Genomic DNA, 19,030 nt, shown 5'->3' on the forward strand with positions numbered 1-19,030 from the left:
CGATGGAATTGTGCGGAATTGAGTCTACAACAACCCTGTAAAATTTCGTCGCATTCCGATGGAGGAATCTTCGGCGATCTATGATATACTAGAGACCTGTCAAGTCTGGACGGGAATCTGGACGAGTTTAGGGCGTGGTCTCCAGAGCCTAGCTCAGAGGTCATTTGGAAGATCCAGTGGTTCATCTTGTGCGGAATTTCCATATCTACCACCTCTCAAAATTTCAGCTCGATCCAACCGTCCAAACTCTGGGAACCATCCGATTGGTGCATCAGTTTTCGGATCTGTTTTCTGCGCGAATACGAATCCGACCTGAGTTCATCTTTCTTCATGAACGGGATATTGGACAACCTTTTTGGAAGAATCTCTTTCTAGGGTATTGTGTTTTGTTTCCGTACACATGCTCACAAATTTTTCTCCTTTTCAGAGGTAATCTTCACCGTCGTGCCGGTGTCAAACCAGCCCTTACTTCACCCTGTCGGTGTACAAAAGTAGGGGCTCTCCTTTTGACCCCTTTACTTGTGCACGGGCAGTCAGAGCCGCGCCCACGACCACACCGAGCAGGGCAGAGGAGGGAATCCGGAGCACAAGATAGCCAAGGCAACGCCAAGACCCCGAGACCACGAAGAGCAAGAGGCCGAGGTGGACTCCCCCGGCAAGACCCTTGCCGGGACGGCCTCCGCAGCCCCGGCAAGAGCCTTGCCGGGGCAACTTGCCTAACGCCAACGGAGCGCGCCTCCCTTGAGCCCAGGGGTACCAACGTCAACAAACCACATTGGAACCAAGGCTGGGGAGGCACCTCCATGGTGGCATGCAGATCTTTGTCAAGATCATAAACACGCGAGATCAGATGAGGACCAGAAGACGACGACCCTCGGCGGGATCCTAGCCGAGTAAATCCACGAGACCCCTGGCAAGCGCCTTGCCGGGGACGGCCACGACGCCATGGCAAGACCCTTGCCGAGCCCCCGACAAGGCCCTTGCCGTGGGCATCAGCGGGACCACAGCCTGGCCCACGCCTGCCAAGACACCGCCGCCGTCCCCATGCAGCTGCCAGCTCAACCAGCTGAGCAGGCACGTGCGTGGCAACGAGCGGCCTCTACACCAACCCAGCAAGCACCTGCGTGGTGGCATGCAGATCTTCGTGAAGGCTCCGCCACCGCGCCAGCCCAGCAGCCAGCCAACGTGGCGCCACGACACCTCGTTGGCCCGGGCGCGTGTCGAAGCCAGGCGAGGCGGCGACAGCTGGGACGTGCTTCCTTGCCGTCCCCGATAAAGCAAGAGGGGCACGTCGGCAGCGTATTAAATGCGTTTGTCCGACGGTGCCAGAGGATAGACTCATCCACTATACACCTTTTCCACCTCCTGTGTGCCACTGTGGCAACCCCTTTTGTCTATAAAAGGAAGCCTGAGGCGACCAGGAGAAGGATTCAGATCCTTTGGGCAAGTCACACCCTGTAGCTAGCTCAAGAACACAAGAACACTCAAATACATCCGCCAAAGCAGGACTAGGGTATTACGCATCTCCGCGGCCCGAACCTGGGTAAACAATCTGGGTGCTTCCTGTCAGACACGCTCTTTGCACAACCCCGCGCCCGCCAACGTAGAAGGGATCCCAGTGATTATGTCGACCTGCGCTAGACAGATCGTCGCTTCATCGAGCCGAGCCCAACCTTATCGGATCATCAGCTCGGCAGGCCGAACAAGAGTTCGGCATCACGAAGACTAAATTGTCACCAACACCATCGCCCCATGGATTGCACGGGTCAGGCGCGCCGACATCGCCGCTCAGTCACTTCATCAATCCGGCTTTGACCGCGTCACAAGTTATGACCAGCGTCGGCATGGCCGAGCCGTAGCTTCTTCAAACCAATGTCTGCCACGCTGAATCGCTTCAACACCTCGGCTGGCACAGCGGCTGCAACGTCACCTTACTGACCTGCTCCGTCACCTCGTCTGGACCGGGGGCTTCTCCATCTCTTCATCAACCTACTCCGGATACTTTGGTGTCACCAGCCGACCAGCTTCATCACATTAGCTGGACCGGGGGCTTTGCCTCAGCAAGCCAACATTTGCCAGCATCGCCATGTCGTCGCTTCATCGCCCATTAGGCAATGGGTGTGCGGATCGAGTCCCAATGTTCGGTGTAACCTTTCTTCAGATTGCCGCAACAGATAAACCAGGTGCTATTAATCCTAGTAATTTTTCTTGCTTGGGTTTATTTTTCCCGTGGAATTATTACTCTGGTTTGTTCCATAATCTGTACATAGGTGTGTCAAATGACGACCGCATTAATGATGGTTGCGTGATGGTTCGGCTAGTTACCCGTCCGCAGTTCGGCGAACGCCTCATCGGGGACATGGACCGCCCTGTGAATACAGGCTTTGTCACGCCGGCGCCCCGCACCGACATTGGCTTCGACACCTGGCCACATCTCTTTAAAAAAATTATTTTGCGTAAATTAATTATGCGAGGTTTTAATTATATTTATATTATTATTTTTTGTACTGCACTATTTTACATGTGTAGGTAATCGACTTCGACTACGTCAGGCGGTCACTTCGGCAAGCCGACGTCATCGTCCCAATCGGCATAAATCGGCTCGCGTGATCACCTTGTTGATCGAATTGCCATACCGACATGTTCGGTTGCCTCGGGGACTTCGGCATCATCAAGAGGGTCCTACCTCGTCGGGTGTTCGGCACACGGGCCATATTTCTTTTATTACTCACTTTGCATAAATTATTAATCATGCAGCCTTTAAAAAAATTATTACTATTATCTCCGGCTGGCACTATTTTCTGTTCACAGGTAAATGATCCGGGTTGGGCAGCGCTGTCACTTCGGCATATCGACATACCACGTCAACACTTCATTAACCCACGCCGAGGACTTCGGCGTCATACTGCCGGCTGCTCCGTCGCCTCAGTCGGACTGGGGGTTACACCTTGACACATTGGCCGTGCTACGTCGCCACTTCAGAGTGCCGAGCTCTTCGCTCGGCCACCTCGGGACCGGCTTGGGGCTGGGCCCTTGTCCCGCATCAAGCTCGGACCATGTCATTAGTGCTGAACACATTAACCAGCTAAGTCGCTTTCATGCTCAAAGTTTTAAATTTTTAATTTCTGTTCGGTTCGACCATGCTCACAAATGTTGTTTGATTAAAAACACTTCATTTCCCCTGTTAACTGGGGGCTCTTAAATTTATGTGAGCTGTTTTATAATAAGTGTTCTTCTTCTTAGTCGTTGCAAAGTCTTTTTCTATCACTCCTTTTTTCGATGCGAGTGTGTGATCAATAGCCGGGGAGCCTAATTTCTCTCTCAAAGCCGCTACAGTTTAGTTTGCTAAACTGGCCTAACGAGAAGTACTCCGCCTTCGGGATAGGAGGTTGAAGCCGTAGGCTGACCCGCTTGAAGTCTTGAGATAGGATGTGTCATGTTAAAGCACGACAGAAGCACAATTTTTTTCTAAGACCAATTTTTGGATTGGCACCGAACACTTGATCTAGTTCGGACATCAAGTTTTTACTGAAGTTTTTGGTTTTCCAAGCCTATGGCACTTTTAAAGTATTTGTGTGTTTCCAGCATAAGTCTCGCAGTGCAACGTCGGACACCTTTAGAGATTCGGCAAAAACATTCTCGGATATTGCTATATATGCATCGGTTTCGAATCGTGTCTTTGGTCAATAGTTGGGTTGCCCGGCTCCTATGCTTGCCTCCTACGTTCCGGTTTGTTCGGCTAGGTGTGCAAAGGGAGAACCACTGCGATTGTGCTTCCAGCTCGCATGGTTAAGCGCCTCAGTGGAGAAAGCCGAAAACTGATACGTCTCCAATGTATCTATAATTTTTTATTGTTCCATGCTATTATAATATCTGTTTTGGATGTTCAATGGGCTTTATTATACACTTTTATATTATTTTTGGGACTAACTATTAACCGGAGGCCCAACCCAAATTGCTGTTTTTTTTCCTATTTCAGTGTTTCGAAGGAAAGAAATATCAAACAGAGTCCAAACGGAATGAAACCTTCGGGAACGTGATTTTCGGAACAAATGTGATCCAGAGGACTTGGAGTGGACGCCAGGCAATCAACGAGGAGGCCACGAGGCAGGAAGGCGCGCCCCCACCCTCGTGGGCCCCTCGTAGCTCTCCTGACCGACCTCTTTCGCCTATATATACTCATATACCCTGGAAACATCAGAACAGGAGCCGAAACCCTATTTCCACCGCCGCAACTCTCTGTACCCGTGAGATCCCATCTTGGGGCCTTTTTCGGCGCTCCGCCGGAGGGGACATTGATCACGGAGGGCTTCTACATCAACACCATAGCCTCTCCGATGATGTGTGTGTAGTTTACCTCAGACCTTCCAGTCCATAGTTATTAGCTAGATGGCTTCTTCTCTCTCTTTGGATCTCAATACAAAATTCTCCTCGATTCTCTTGGAGATCTATTCGATGTAATCTTCTTTTGCGGTGTGTTTGTCGAGATCCGATGAATTGTGGGTTTATGATCAAGATAATCTATGAACAATATTTGAATCTCCTCTGAATTCTTTTATGTATGATTTGTTATCTTTGCAAGTCTCTTCGAATTATCAGTTTGGTTTGGCCTACTAGATTGATCTTTCTTGCAGTGGGAGAAGTGCTTAGCTTTGGGTTCAATCTTGCGGTGCTCGATCCAAGTGACAGAAGGGGAAACGACACATATTGTATTGTTGCCATCGAGGATAAAAAGATGGGGTTTATATCATATTGCTTGAGTTTATCCCTCTACATCATTTCATCTTGCTTAAAGCGTTACTCTGTTCTTATGAACTTAATACTCTAGATGCATGTTGGATAGCGGTCGATGTGTGGAGTAATAGTAGTAGATGCAGGCAGGAGTTGGTCTACTTGTCACGGACGTGATGCCTATATACATGATCATACCTAGATATTCTCATAACTATGCTCAATTCTATCAATTGCTCGACAGTAATTTGTTCACCCACCGTAATACTTATGCTCTTGAGAGAAGCCACTAGTGAAACCTATGGCCCCCGGGTCTATTCTCTATCATATTAATCTACCGTTATTTCTATTACCGTTTATTTTGCTTTCTTTACTTTTAGTCTTTATCATAAAAATACCAAAAATATTATCTTATCATCTCTATCAGATCTCACTTTTGCAAGTGGCCGTGAAGGGATTGACAACCCCTTTATCGCGTTGGTTGCAAGGTTCTTATTTGTTTGTGTAGGTACGTGGGACTTGACGTGGTCTCCTACTGGATTGATACCTTGGTTCTCAAAAACTGAGGGAAATACTTACGCTACTTTACTGCATCACCCTTTCCTCTTCAAGGGAAAACCAACGCAGTGCTCAAGAGGTAGCAAGAAGGATTTCTGGCGCCGTTGCCGGGGAGTCTACGCACAAGTCAAGACATACCAAGTACCCATCACAAACTCTTACCCCTCGCATTACATTATTTGCCATTTGCCTCTCGTTTTCCTCTCCCCCACTTCACCCTTGCCGTTTTATTCGCCCTCTTTTCCGTTCGCCTCTTTTTCGCGTGCTTCTTGTTTGCTCGTGTGTTGGATTGCTTGCTTGTCACGATGGCTCAAGACAATACTAAATTGTGTGACTTTACCAATACCAACAACAATGATTTTCTTAGCACTCCGATTGCTCCTCTTACCGATGCTGAATCTTGTGAAATTAATGCTGCTTTGTTGAATCTTGTCATGAAAGATTAATTCGCCGGCCTTCCTAGTGAAGATGTCGCTACCCATCTAAATAGCTTTGTTGATTTGTGTGACATGCAAAAGAAGAAAGATGTGGACAATGTTATTGTTAAATTGAAGCGATATCCGTTTTCTCTTAGAGATCGTGCTAAAACTTGGTTTTCGTCTTTGCCTAAAAATAGTATTGATTCTTGGAATAAGTGCAAAGATGCTTTTATCTCTAAGTATTTTCCTCCCGCTAAGATCATCTCTCTTAGAAACGATATTATGAATTTTAAGCAACTTGATCATGAACATGTTGCACAAGCTTGGGAGAGGATGAAATTAATGATACGTAATTGCCCTACTCATGGTTTGAATTTGTGGATGATTATACAAAAATTTTATGCCGGATTGAATTTTGCTTCTAGAAATCTTTTAGATTCGGCCGCGGGAGGCACTTTTATGGAAATCACTTTAGGAGAAGCTACTAAACTCCTAGATAATATTATGGTTAATTATTCTCAATGGCACACTGAAAGATCTACTAGTAAAAAGGTTCATGCGATTGAAGAAATTAATGTTTTAAGTGGAAAGATGGATGAACTTATGAAATTGTTTGCTAATAAGAGTATTTCTTCTGATCCTAATGATATGCCTTTGTCTACTTTGATTGAGAATAATAATGAATCTATGGATGTGAATTTTGTTGGTAGGAATAATTTTGGTAACAACGCGTATAGAGGAAACTTTAATCCTAGGCCGTTCCCTAGTAATTCCTCTAATAATTATGGTAATTCCTACAACAATTCTTATGGAAATTTTAATAAGTTGCCCTCTGATTTGAGACTAGTGTTAAAGAGTTTATGAATTCACAAAAGAATTTCAATGCTTTGCTTGAAGAAAAATTGCTTAAGGTTGATGAATTGGCTAGGAACGTGGATAGAATTTCTCTTGATGTTGATTCTTTGAAGCTTAGATCTATTCCACCTAAGCATGATATCAATGAGTCTCTCAAAGCCATGAGAATTTCCATTGATGAGTGCAAAGAAAGAACCGCTAGGATGCGCGCTAAGAAAGATTGCTTTGTAAAGGCGTGTTCTTCTAGTTTTTATGAGAATAAAGATGAAGATCTAAAAGTTATTGATGTGTCTCCTATTAAATCTTTGTTTTTCAATATGAGATAATGATGGGACTGGAGATGAGTCAACTTTAGTTAAAAGGCGTCCCAATAATTCGGAGTTTTTAGATCTTGATGCAAAATTTGGTAAAAGTGGGATTGAAGAGGTTAAAACTTTAGATAGCAATGAACCCACTATTTTGGATTTCAAGGAATTTAACTATGATAATTGCTCTTTAATAGATTGTATTTCCTTGTTGCAATCCGTGCTAAATTCTCCTCATGCTTATAGTCAAAATAAAGCCTTTACTAAACATATCGTTGATGCTTTGATGCAATCTTATGAAGAAAAACTTGAGTTGGAAGTTTCTATCCCTAGAAAACTTTATGATGAGTGGGAACCTACAATTAAAATTAAAATTAAAGATCATGAATGCTATGCTTTGTGTGATTTGGGTGCTAGTGTTTCCACGATTCCAAAAACTTTGTGTGATTTGCTAGGTTTCCGTGAATTTGATGATTGCTCTTTAAACTTGCACCTTGCGCATTCCACTATCAAGAAACCTATGGGAAGAATTAATGATGTTCTTATTGTTGCAAATAGGAATTATGTGCCCGTATATTTTATTGTTCTTGATATAGATTGCAATCCTTAATGTCCTATTATTCTTGGTAGACCTTTCCTTAGAACGGTTGGTGCAATTATTGATATGAAGGAAGGGAATATTAGGTTCCAATTTCCGTTAAGGAAAGGCATGGAACACTTCCCTAGAAAGAAGATTAAATTAACTGATGAATATATTATGAGAGCCACTTATGAATTGCCTACCAAAGATGACAATACTTAGATCTACCTTCGCTTTTATGCCTAGCTAGGGGCGTTAAACGATAGCGCTTGTTGGGAGGCAACCCAATTTTATTTTAGTTTCTTACTTTTTGGTTCTGTTTAGTAATAAATATTTGATCTAGCCTCTGTTTAGATTTTTTTTATGTTTTAATTAGTGTTTGTGCCAAGTGAAACCTATAGGATCTTCTTGGATGATAGTTATTTGATCTTGCTGAAAATTCCAGAAACTTTCTGTTCACGAAAACAATTGTTAAAAATCACCAGAAAGTGATAAAATACTGATTCCAATTGAAGTAGATCAATAAATAAATTATCTAGTATTTCCTTTTTTGGTAGAATTTTTGAGTTACAGAAGTTTGCGTTGGATACAGATTACTACAGACTGTTCTGTTTTTGACAGATTCTGTTTTTCGTGTGTTGTTTGCTTATTTTGATGAATCTATGGCTAGTAATAGAGCTTATGAACCATAGAGAAGTTGGAATGCAGTGGGTTTAACACCAATATAAATAAATAATGAGTTAAATACACTACCTTAAAGTGGTGGTTTGTCTTATTTCGCTAACGGAGCTCATGAGATTTTCTGTTGAGTTTTGTGTTGTGAAGTTTTCAAGTTTTGGGTAAGATTTGATGGATTATGGAACAAGGAGTGGCAAGAGCCTTAGCTTGGGGATGACCAAGGCACCCCAAGGTAAAATTCAAGGACAACCAAAAGCTTAAGCTTGGGGATGCCCCGGAAGGCATCCCCTCTTTCGTCTTCATCTATCGGTAACTTTACTTGGGGCTATATTTTTATTCACCACATGATATGTGTTTTTCTTGGAGCGTCTTGTATGATTTGACTCTTTGCTTTTTAGTTTACCACAATAATCCTTGCTGTACACACCTTTTGAGAGAGACACACTTGATTCAGAATTTATTAGAATACTCTATGTGCTTCACTTATATCTTTTGAGCTATATAGTTTTTGCTCTAGTGCTTCACTTATATCTTTTAGAGCACGGTGGTGGTTTTATTTTATAGAAATTATTGATCTCTCATGCTTCACTTATATTATTTTGAGAGTCTTAAACATCATGGTAATTTTCTTTAAATGTGAAATTAGTCCTAATATGATAGGCATCCAAGATGAGTATAATAAAAACTTCCATATTGAGTTCATTGAATATCGTGAGAAGTTTGATACTTGATAAGTGTTTTGAGATATAAAGGTGGTAATAATAGAGTGTGCTAGTTGAGTAATTGTGAAATACTTGTGTTAAGGTTGGCAAGTCTCGTAGCATGCACGTATGGTAAAAGTTGTGTGACAAATTTGACGCATAAGGTGTTCTTTTATTGCTTTCCTTATGAGTGACGGACGGGGACGAGCGATGGTCTTTTCCTACCAAGCTATCCCTCTAGGGGCATGCGTAGTAGTACTTTGCTTCGAGGTCTAATAAACTTTTGCAATAAGTATATGAGTTCTTTATGACTAATGTGAGTCCATGGATTATACGCACTCTCACCCTTCCACATTTTCTAGCCTCTACGGTACCGTGCATTGCCCTTTCTCACCTTGAGAGTTGGTGCAAACTTCGCCGGTGCATCCAAACCCCGTGATATGATACGCTCTATCAAACATAAACCTCCTTATATCTTCCTCAAAACCGCCACCATACCTACCTATCATGGCATTTCCATAGCCATTCCGAGATATATTGCCATGCAACTTTCCACCGTTCGTTTATTATGACACGCTTCATCATTGTCATATTGCTTTGCATGATCATGTAGTTGACATTGTATTTGTGGCAAAGCCACCATTCCTAATTTTTTATACATGTCACTCTTGATTCATTGCATATCCCGGTACACCGCCGGAGGCATTCACATAGAGTCATATTTTGTTCTAAGCATTGAGTTGTAATTCTTGAGTTGTAAGTAATTAAAAGTGTGATGATCATCATTATTAGAGCATTGTCCCATGTGAGGAAAGGATGATGGAGACTATGATTCCCCCACAAGTCGTGATGAGATTCCGGACTAAGAAAAAAAAAGAAAAAAAAGAGGCCAAAAAAAGAGAAGGCCCAAGAAAAATGAGAGAAAAAGAGAGAAGGGACAATGTTACTATCCTTTTTCCACACTTGTGCTTCAAAGTAGCACCGTGATCTTCATGATAGAGAGTCTCCTATGTTGTCACTTTCATATACTAGTGGGAATTTTTCATTATAGAACTTGGCTTGTATATTCCAATGATGGGCTTCCTCAAAATGCCCTAGGTCTTCGTGAGCAAGCAAGTTGGATGCACACCCACTTAGTTTCTTTTGTTGAGCTTTCATATATTTATAGCTCTAGTGCATCCGTTGCATGGCAATCCCTACTCCTCACATTGACATCAATTGATGGGCATCTCCATAGCCTATTGATTAGCCGCGTCAATGTGAGACTTTCTACCTTTTTGTCTTCTCACATAACCCCCATCATTATACTTTATTCCACCCATAGTGCTATATCCATGGCTTGCGCTCATGTATTGCGTAAGGGTTGAAAAGGCTGAAGCGCGTTAAAAAGTATGAACCAATTGTTCGGCTTGTCATCGGGGTTATGCATGATGAGAACGTTTTGTGTGACGAAATTGAAGCATGGCCTAACTATATGATTTTGTAGGGATAAGCTTTCTATGGCTATGTTATTTTGATAAGACATAATTGCTTGGTTAGCACGTTTGAAGTATTATTGTTTTTATGTCAACATTAAACTTTTATCTTGAATCTTTCGGATCTAAATATTCATGCCATAATAAAAAGAATTACATTGGAAATTATGCTAAGTAGCATTCCACATCAAAAATTCTGTTTTTATCATTTACCTACTCGAGGACGAGCAGGAATTAAGCTTGGGGATGCTTGATACGTCTCCAACATATCTATAATTTTTTATTGTTCCATGCTATTATATTATCTGTTTTGGTTGTTCAATGGGCTTTATTATACACTTTTATATTATTTTTGGGACTAACCTATTAACCAGAGGCCTAGCCCAAATTGCTGGTTTTTTGCCTATTTCAGTGTTTCGAAGGAAAGGAATATCAAACGGAGTCCAAACGGAATGACACCTTCGGGAACGTGATTTTTGGAACAAACGTGATCCAGAGGACTTGGAGTGGACGTCAAGCAATCAACGAGGAGGCCACGAGGCAGGGAGGCGCGCCTGCCCCCTGGGCACGCCCCCACCCTCGTGGGCCCCTCGTAGCTCTCCTGACCGACCTCTTTCACCTATATATACTCATATACCCTAGAAACATCAGAACAGGAGCCGAAACCCTATTTCCACCGCCGCAACTCACTGTACCCGTGAGATCCCATCTTGGGGCCTTTAGCGGCGCTCCGCCGGAGGGGGCATTGATCACGGAGGGCTTCTACATCAACACCATAGCCTCTCCGATGATGTGTGAGTAGTTTACCTCAGACCTTCGGGTCCATAGTTATTAGCTAGATGGCTTCTTCTCTCTCTTTGGATCTCAATACAAAGTTCTCCTCGATTCTCTTGGAGATCTATTCGATGTAATCTTCTTTTGCGGTGTGTTTGTCGAGATCCGATGAATTGTGGGTTTATGATCAAGATTATCTATGAACAATATTTGAATCTCCTCTGAATTCTTTTATGTATGATTTGTTATCTTTGCAAGTCTCTTCGAATTATTAGTTTGGTTTGGCCTACTAGATTGATCTTTCTTGCAATGGGAGAAGTGCTTAGCTTTGGGTTTAATCTTGCGGTGCTCGATCCCAGTGACAGAAGGGGAAACGACACGTATTGTATTGTTGCCATCGAGGATAAAAAGATGGGGTTTATATCATATTGCTTGAGTTTATCCCTCTACATCATGTCATCTTGCTTAAAGCGTTACTCTGTTCTTATGAACTTAATACTCTAGATGCATGTTGGATAGCCGTCGATGTGTGGAGTAATAGTAGTAGATGCAGGCAGGAGTTGGTCTACTTGTCACGGACGTGATGCCTATATACATGATCATACCTAGATATTCTCATAACTATGCTCAATTCTATCAATTGCTCGACAGTAATTTGTTCACCCACCGTAATACTTATGCTCTTGAGAGAAGCCACTAGTGAAACCTATGGCCCCCGGGTCTATTCTCTATCATATTAATCTACCGTTATTTCTATTACCGTTTATTTTGCTTTCTTTACTGTTAGTCTTCAACATAAAAATACCAAAAATATTATCTTATCATCTCTATCAGATCTCACTTTTGCAAGTGGTCGTGAAGGGATTGACAACCCCTTTATCGCGTTGGTTGCAAGGTTCTTATTTGTTTGTGTAGGTACGTGGGACTTGAACATGGTCTCCTACTGGATTGATACCTTGGTTATCAAAAACTGAGGGAAATACTTACGCTACTTTACTGCATCACCCTTTCCTCTTCAAGGGAAAACCAACGCAGTGCTCAAGAGGTAGCAAAAACTGACTGCGTAAACTGGTCAGCGATCCGATGACTGTGTTAAACTATAAGCTCGATGGAGGTCACCCCGTGTTAAGCGACGAGCCGTTCATAATATTGGCCGAATTGTTAACGGCTTGACCTCGGCTGTCGCCGAACATTAACCGAGGGCTAATATTTGGCCTCCCAACTTTAAGCTCCTATGACTAAGTGAAAGTTATAAAGCCCGCATATCTGATTACCTCATTTCCGCTAACACAACCGCCTTCGGGCACCGAGACGTCGGCTAAGGGTTGTTTGTTATTGTGGAAACATCCTGCGTAGCATCTACAAGGGGGTGGAAGCCGATGATGGGCCACTTTCAACTGATAAACGGTCACAACGGAGTCAAAATAAACATATCATCGGCATTTGTATTTAATATACAAGGGCTGCCTTCCATAATCATCGTTATAAAGCCATTCATATGCATCAGTTTGACTTAAGATTTTGGCCAAGATGGGTTGCCTGGCTCCTGTGCTTACCCCTACGTTCCCGATTGTTCGGCTAGGCAGTAAAGGGAGCACCTCTGTGATTGTTACTACCGGGTCATCCGGGTTAGTACTTCAGACTGGGTGAAGCCGAAAGCAAGCCATCTTAAAGGATCTAATTGGTCGGCAACGACGGAAGTGAAAATATGGGTTCGCTAAAGACCACATAGTTTGGGAACTTTCCCCAAACTAAATCCTCAATATTTTGCTCCCACATTGATCGGAGCTGAGGTTTCATGATCATGCTTAGCATGAAAACCCAAAGAAAGGAACCAATAGCGGGACTATTTTCTTTGGAAGACATTTCTTATGTTAAACAGTAATATAACATATCTCTCTGCGTACATTTGTTTATAAAACCGTATGGCCAGATTGCCTTGTTTGTCGTAAATCTTTGCCCTCATAAAGGCTTTACAAAGTAGGACAAACACTCCTCGGCTACTGGCCGAGGAGGTGGAAGCCGATGGTCGGTCAACAAAGTTTTGTACAATGCGGATCCGAGCATTAATGATGTAAAGTACTTGGATACATAGAATCATTACACATAATTTGTGATTTTACTCTGGATATCGATCCTTAATTCGGCCACCTGTGCCCGCATTAAGGCTCGGGGGCTACTGGGCTTCGGGCTTATCATTTACTAACATTAAAGGGGCACATCGATCCCCTGATCTGGTGTTGCCACCCGACCAGTGTCTCGGGGGCTACTGCATTGCCTATTCAACGCAGAAAATTCAAAGTGCTCAGTGTTCGGCATGACCGAACTACGGACAAGCGCGTCTTCAGACAACAATAAGTACCATCTGGGACTTATCCGGCATCAAGCTAATATATCACGGCGACTTCTCACGTCCCTCTCTCAGGGGCCCGTCCGCCGATCATTATTACCTCTAATATATTACACTGCGTTTCTATTCCTACGTATGCTGCCGAGCTAGGAGTTGATCCTCAGGTTAATTTCGTGAACCGACCTGAGTCTCAAGGGCTAGTAGGATCAGTGGTTTCATGTTTTCCTTCAGGTGCATCTCGGGTTTTAGACTGACACGCACCTTGAGGGCTACTGGCTATATATCTTGGCAGAGAATAAATTGCACCAGTAAAAAATATTCACAAAAAATCAGTCCGCGGTCGGGGTGGTGCACCACCTCGGAAGCAGTCCAGCATAAAGCTCGGGCGCCAGTGGCTGGCTCCATAGAGGGCATTTTCGGCATTAAGCTCGGCTGAATTCGTTCAATCTTTCAAAGACCAAGGTAGTTTAAGAAACCTCGGACGCAGACCATCGTTAGAGCTCGGATGTAGTCCGGCGTTGGAGCTCGAACGCGGTCTGGCATAAAGCCCGAATTTGAATGGCTCGTTCCATAGAGAACTTTTCAGCATTAAACTCGGATAACCTCCTTCAAACTTTTTCAAGCCGAGGTGATCTATGACACCTTGGATATAGTCCGGCGTTGGTGCTCGTCTGCAAATGATACCTCGAATGCAGTTCGGCGTTGGAGCTCGGATGCAAGAGGACACCGCCGCACGGGAACAACTTCAAACTCGAGGTGTGGTGTAAAAAATAACAAGGCATTGATAAAAGTCTGAGAACTTAAAGGGGCTCCTCGGATACCCGACGTGTAAACTCTTCGGATTCACTTCGGCGATCCTCAAGATCGAAGATGAGAAGATTTGTTGAACCAGTTTTCAAGACCGACGACCGAAGATGAAGAACAGTTCGGAAGAATCGAGAAGTGTCCCCAACTTGAAGACCGGTTCAGGGGGCTACTGATGGTGTCCTGGACTAGGGGGTACTCACCACGTTGTCTCCCGACCAGCTGGATCGGGCCGAGGACCCCAATGGCGGTTCACTATTGGGCTAGTTCGAACAGCCCATGCCGCATACAAGGAAGATTCCACAAGACTTGGTGATCAAGACAAGGACTCCTCTTCACCAACGTATTCGACTAGGACTCTTGTTATCCTAGGCCTCCGTTACATTATATAAGCCGAGGCCAGGCTAGTCGATAGAGCATCATGACATTATTCATCATACCCTCAGGTTTAGACCACAACATATGATCTCAGGGTAGATCAACTCTTGTAATCTCTATATTCATCAAGATCAATCAAGCAGGAAGTAGGGTATTACCTCCATTAAGAGGGCCCGAACCTGGGTAAACATCGTGTCCCTGTTTGAAATATTCCCTAGAGGCAATAATAAATGGTTATTATTATATTTCTTTGTTCATGGTAATTGTCTATTGTTCATGCTATATTGTGTTATCCGGAAATCGTAATGCATGTGTGAATACATAGACCACAACGTGTCCCTAGTAAGCCTCTAGTTGACTAGCTCGTTGATCAACAGATAGTCATGGTTTCCTGACTATGGACATTGGATGTCATTGATAACGGGATCACATCATTAGGAGAATGATGTGATGGACAAGACCCAATCCTAAGCATAGCTCAAAGATCGTGTAGTTCGTTTGCTAGAGCTTTTCCAATGTCAAGTATCTTCTCCTTAGACCATGAGATCGTGAAACTCCCGGATACCGTAGGAGTACTTTGGGTGTGACAAGCGTCACAACGTAACTGGGTGACTATAAAGGTACACTACGGGTATCTCCGAAAGTGTCTGTTGGGTTGGCACGGATCGAGACTGGGATTTATCACTCCGTATGACGGAGAGGTATCTCTGGGCCCACTCGGTAATGCATCATCATAATGAGCTCAATGTGACTAAGGAGTTAGTCACGGGATCATGCATTGCGGTACGAGTAAAGAGACTTGCCGGTAACGAGATTGAACAAGGTATTGGGATACCGACGATCGAATCTCGGGCAAGTAGCATACCCATTAACAAAGGGAATTGTATACGGGATTGATTGAATCCTCGACATCGTGGTTCATCCGATGAGATCATCGTGGAACATGTGGGAGCCAACATGGGTATCCAGATACCGCTGTTGGTTATTGACCGTAGAGGCGTCTCGGTCATGTCTGCATGTCTCCCGAACCCGTAGGGTCTACACACTTAAGGTTCGGTGACGCTAGGGTTGTAGAGATATGAGTATGCGGAAACCCAAAAGTTGTTCGGAGTCCCGGATGAGCTCCCGGACGTCACGAGGAGTTCCGGAATGGTCCGGAGGTGAAGAATTATATATAGGAAGTCCAGTTTCGGCCACCGGGAAAGTTTCGGGGGTTATCGGTATTGCACCGGGACCACCGGAAGGGTCCCGGGGGTCCACCGGGTGGGGCCACCTGTCCCGGAGGGCCCCATGGGCTGAAGTGGGAAGGGAACCAGCCCTTAGTGGGCTGGGGCGCCCCCCATGGGCCTCCCCCTGCGCCTAGGGTTGGAAACCCTAGGGTGGGGGGGCCCCACTTGACTTGGGGGGGGGGGGGGTTCCCCCCCTTGGCCGCCGCCCCCCCATAGATGGGTTCTTGGCCGGCGCCCACCCTCCCAGGGGGCCTATATAAAGGGGGGGAGGGAGGGCAGCAAGAACACAGCCCTTGGCGCCTCCCTCCTCCCCTGCAACACCTCTCCCTATCGCAGAAGCTTGGCGAAGCCCTGCCGAGATCCCGCTACATCCACCACCACGCCGTCGTGCTGCTGGATCTCCATTAACCTCTCCTTCCCCCTTGCTGGATCAAGAAGGAGGAGACGTCGCTGCTCCGTACGTGTGTTGAACGCGGAGGTGCCGTCCGTTCGGCACTCGGTCATCGGTGATTTGGATCACGGCGAGTACGACTCCATCAACCCCGCATTGGAACGCTTCCGCTCGCGATCTACAAGGGTATGTAGATGCACTCCTTTCCCCTCGTTGCTAGTATACTCCATAGATGGATCTTGGTGATGCGTAGGAAATTTTAAAAATTCTGCTACGATCCCCAACAGTGGTATCAGAGCCAGGCCTATGCGTAGTTACTATGCACGAGTAGAACACAAAGCAGTTGTGGGCGTAGATGTTGCCAATTCTTCTTGCCGCTACTAGTCTTATCTTGTTTCGGCGGTATTGTGGGATGAAGCGGCCCGGACCGACCTTACACGTACGCTTACGTGAGACAGGTTCCACCGACTGACATGCACTAGTTGCATAAGGTGGCTAGCGGGTGTCTGTCTCTCCCACTTTAGTCGGAACGGATTCGATGAAAAGGGTCCTTATGAAGGGTAAATAGAAATTGGCATATCACGTTGTGGTTTTACGTTGGTAAGAAACGTTCTTGCTAGAAACCTATACAAGCCACGTAAAAACTTGCAACAACAATTAGAGGACGTCTAACTTGTTTTTGCAGCATGTGCTATGTGATGTGATATGGCCAGAAGATGTGATGAATGATATATGTGATGTATGAGATTGATCATATTCTTGTAAAAGGAATCACGACTTGCATGTCGATGAGTATGACAACCGGCAGGAGCCATAGGAGTTGTCTTTATTATTTTGTATGACCTGCGTGTCATTGAATAACGCCATGTAAATTACTTTACTTTATTGCTAAACGTGTTAGCCATAGAAGTAGAAGTAATCGTTGGCGTGACAACTTCATGAAGACACGATGATGGAGATCATGGTGTCATGCCGGTGACAAAGATGATCATGGCGCCCCGAAGATGGAGACCAAAGGAGAAAAATGATATTGGCCATATCATGTCACTATTTGATTGCATGTGATGTTTATCATGTTTTGCATCTTATTTGCTTAGAACGACGGTAGTAAGTAAGATGATCCCTTATGATAATTTCAAGAAAGTGTTCCCCCTAACTGTGCACCGTTGCGAAGGTTCGTTGTTTCGAAGCACCACATGATGATCGGGTGTGATAGATTCTAACGTTCGCATACAATGGGTGTTGACGAGCCTAGCATGTACAGACATGGCCTCGGGACACACGCAATACACTTAGGTTGACTTGACGAGCCTAGCATGTACAGACATGGCCTCGGAACATGGAGGACCGAAAGGTCGAGCATGAGTCGTATAGAAGATACGATCAACATGGAGATGTTCACCGATCTTGACTAGTCCGTCTCACGTGATGATCGGACACGGCCTAGTTAACTCGGATCATGTTTCACTTAGATGACTAGAGGGATGTCTATCTGAGTGGGAGTTCATTGAGTAATTTGATTAGATGAACTTAATTATCATGAACTTAGTATAAAATCTTTACAATATGTCTTGTAGATCAAATGGCCCACGTTGTCCTCAACTTCAACGCGTTCCTAGAGAAAACCAAGCTGAAAGATGATGGCAGCAACTATACGGGTTGGGTCCGGAACCTGAGGATCATCCTCATAGCTGCCAAGAAAGATTATGTCCTAGAAGCACCGCTAGGTGAAGCACCAATCCCAGAGAACCAAGACGTTATGAATGCTTGGCAATCACGTGCTGATGATTACTCCCTCGTTCAGTGCGGCATGCTTTACAGCTTAGAACCGGGTCTCCAAAAGCGTTTTGAGAAACATGGAGTATATGAGATGTTCGAAGAGCTGAAAATGGTTTTCCAAGCTCATGCCCGGGTCGAGAGATATGAAGTCTCCGACAAGTTCTTCAGCTGTAAAATGGAGGAAAATAGTTCTGTTAGTGAGCACATACTCAGAATGTCTGGGTTACACAACCGCTTGTCTCAGCTGGGAGTTAATCTCCCGGATGACGCGGTCATTGACAGAATCCTTTAGTCGCTTCCACCAAGCTACAAGAGCTTTGTGATGAACTTCAATATGCAGGGGATGGAAAAGACCATTCCTGAGGTATATTCGATGCTGAAATCAGCGGAGGTGGAGATCAGAAAAGAACATCAAGTGTTGATGGTGAATAAAACCACTAAGTTCAAGAAGGGCAAGGGTAAGAAGAACTTCAAGAAGGACGGCAAGGGAGTTGCCGCGCCCGGTAAGCCAGTTACTGGGAAGAAGCCAAGGAATGGACCCAAGCCTGAGACTGAGTGCTTTTATTGCAAGGGAAGTGGTCACTGGAAGCGGAACTGCCCCAAATACTTAGCGGACAAGAAGGCCGGCAACACCAAAGGTATATGTGATATACATGTAATTGATGTGTACCTTACCAGTACTCGTAGTAGCTCCTGGGTATTTGATACCGGTGCGGTTGCTCATATTTGTAACTCAAAACAGGAACTGCGGAATAAACGGAGACTGGCAAAGGACGAGGTGACGATGCGCGTCGGGAATGGTTCCAAGGTCGATGTGATCGCCGTCGGCACGCTACGTCTGCATCTACCTACGGGATTAGTTTTAAACCTCAATAATTGTTATTTAGTGCCAGCTTTAAGCATGAACATTGTATCTGGATCCCGTTTAATTCGAGATGGCTACTCATTTAAATCCGAGAATAATGGTTGTTCTATTTATTTGAGAGATATGTTTTATGGTCATGCCCCGCTGGTGAATTGTTT

The sequence above is a fragment of the Triticum aestivum genome, chromosome 2D (assembly GCF_018294505.1).
Source record: "Triticum aestivum cultivar Chinese Spring chromosome 2D, IWGSC CS RefSeq v2.1, whole genome shotgun sequence".
Lineage (NCBI taxonomy): Eukaryota > Viridiplantae > Streptophyta > Magnoliopsida > Poales > Poaceae > Triticum > Triticum aestivum.